The 2638-nt window shown below is 41.7% G+C and overlaps 1 non-coding gene across 1 annotated transcript; it reads left to right on the forward strand.

Annotated features, from left to right (window-relative positions):
* The first annotated feature begins 1944 nt into the window (after positions 1–1944).
* LOC112537102 lies at positions 1945–2050 on the forward strand. Its single transcript, XR_003081020.1, has one exon. It is a non-coding gene; the product is annotated as a small nucleolar RNA R71 (small nucleolar RNA).
* Positions 2051–2638: the final 588 nt, after the last annotated feature.

Genomic DNA, 2638 nt, shown 5'->3' on the forward strand with positions numbered 1-2638 from the left:
TGATTGAAGTTTTTCTATTTGCAATCGTCTTCAAATCCTGGATTTTTGAATTGAGAGTGGGATATAACTCAGCGGTAGAGTGTCATCTTGACGTGGTGGAAGTCATCAGTTCCAGCCTGATTATCCCTAAACCCAATGTGAGTTTTTCTATTTTGACTTGTTCTCCCACTCGGCACCGTCGGATCACTAAGGCCGACTTTCGTCCCTGCTCGACGGGTGGGTCTTGCAGTCAAGCTCCCTTCTGCCTTTGCACTCGAGGGCCAATCTCCGTCCGGCGGATTCAACCATTTTTTTAATTAACGTGGTCCTATGATTTGTTACATGTGATTCGTTAATATCTTTTTTATTTAATAAAAGTTTGGAATCTTGGGTTATTAATTGGTGTCATGATTTAGTATATTATTCATCAAACACATATATACACATTTCATTCGCGAGGAGCTAAATGAGAAGAGGAATCCTTCATCAGTGGTTATGAATGACCGATTTTTCTTAATCTTTCTGACTTGCTAGGAAATATAAATCTGTTAACTTTAACTAGCACATCCTCTATAATCCCTTTCGAGTACTTAACAGTTCTGTCTACTTAACAGTTCTGTCTATAATCCGTGGTAGGAGTTAGCTTAGAAGTGCTTAGTCCTAACTCCTCAAACAATGAACTAGGCATCAAATTGATGCTAGCTCCCAAATCAGCTAATGCTAGCAATTTCAATTTATCCCCAATCAAACAAGGTATAGTAAAACTCCCTGGATCGCGCCGTTTGACCGGAATCTTGCTCAAACACCATCGAGCATTCTGCATTCAAGGTCACCAATCCCAAATCCTCTAACTTCCTCTTGTTGCTTAGAATTTCTGTTAAAAACTTCGCATACTTTGGCATCTGCGAAATAGCTTCAACAAAAGGCAAGTTAATCCGCAATTGTTTAAAAATATCTAAAAATTTACCGAATTTCTAATCAACTTTATCCTGCTTGAGTTTTGTAGGATATGGAATGGGAGGTTGGTATGGCCTCGAGGGGATCTTCTTCAAATCCTCCTTCTCTTCAACTGCTCCCTTTTCTTTCTCCTCAGGCTTGTCTTTCTTTTTCGACTCATCCACCTACACATCAAAATCATCATTAGTGAAAGGCTTAGATGGACTAGGAAGTTCCTTACTTGATCTCAAAATAATTGCTTTGGCATGCTTCCTTGGATTAGACTCTGTGTTACTTGGAAGCGTGCCTGGTTGCCTCTCAGCAATCATCCTAGACAACTGCCCAATTTGAGTTTCTAAGTTCTGAATTGAAGCTTATTGATTCCGAATGGCAGTGTCCATTTGTTGAAATCTGTTCTCTGAAGTTGCAATGTACTTCGTCATCAACTCTTCCAAGTTAGGTTTCTTCTCTTGACTACCTTCCGTTGATGGGAATAATGCAGGTTGTCGATGCAACCTCCGATATCCTGGTGGACCTTGGTTATTGGAATTCCTCCATCCAAAATTAGGATGATTCCTCCACCTGGGTTGTATGTATTCTTTGTAGGGATCATTCACCGCCTACACCGCATAATCAACATGCTTAACATTAGAAACATTAGTAGGCATAGAAGATGCAAACATACCTCCCGCTATACAATTGGCACTGTAATGCGGTCCACCACAGAATTCACATCCGGGCTGAACTGCTTGGACCGGCATCTAAAGTTGTTCTATCTTTTTGGAAAGTAACTCTACTTGTGCCGCCAAGGCTACTGTAGGATCTACCTCAGCCCGATATACAATGAGCTTTGGACCTCTAGCCCGTGGAGTTTGCCACTGATAAGTGTTGATGGCCATCTCTTCTATCAAATCCTGGGCTTGCTCAGGTGTTTTGCTATTGATAGCTCCCCCTGCAGCTGCATCTACCATTTGTCTAGTGGCTGTATTCATGCCACTATAGAATGTCTACACTTACATCCAGAGAGGAAGACCATGGTGTGGGCAACACCTTAACAAGTCCTTGAAGTGCTCCTAGGCTTCGTACATCGATTCTCCTTCACCCTGTATAAAAGAAGATATGTTATTTCGCATTTGAGCAGTCTTAGCAGGAGGAAAATACTTATTCAAAAACGTTTTCAGCCAAAAAAGTCCAGGTAGTGATCATTTTCGATGGCAAGGACTGCAGCCATCTTTTCGCTCTATCCCTCAAGGAAAAAGGAAACAGCCTCAACCGTATGGCATCATCTGTTGTTCCATTAATCTTAAAGGTGTCACATATTTCCAAAAAGTTGGCGATATGCTCATTCGGATCTTCGCTTGCCAATCCTCCAAATTGCACCGTATTTTGGATCATCTGGATTATATTCGGTTTTATTTCAAAATTATTAGCCGCCACGGGAGGCCTCACTATCCCAGTTTGCATCCCTGCTAGAGAGGGCATAGCAAACTCGTACATGGTCCTTTCATCATTACCTCCATTTGCATTATGGTTCTCCATCTCACTAGTTTCACGAACAGGAATCTCTGCTTCAATTTCCTCCTCTACCGCTCGTGACACGCCTCCTTAGCAATCTAAGAGAGCGCCAGTTCGGGATAAAGGCTCATAAGATTAGGATTAGAGCTCCTAGTCATAAACTACCTCAGCACAATAAAGAACAACAACACCAACAAACAGGATAAGA

Source organism: Ricinus communis, chromosome 9 (genome assembly GCF_019578655.1).
Source record: "Ricinus communis isolate WT05 ecotype wild-type chromosome 9, ASM1957865v1, whole genome shotgun sequence".
Lineage (NCBI taxonomy): Eukaryota > Viridiplantae > Streptophyta > Magnoliopsida > Malpighiales > Euphorbiaceae > Ricinus > Ricinus communis.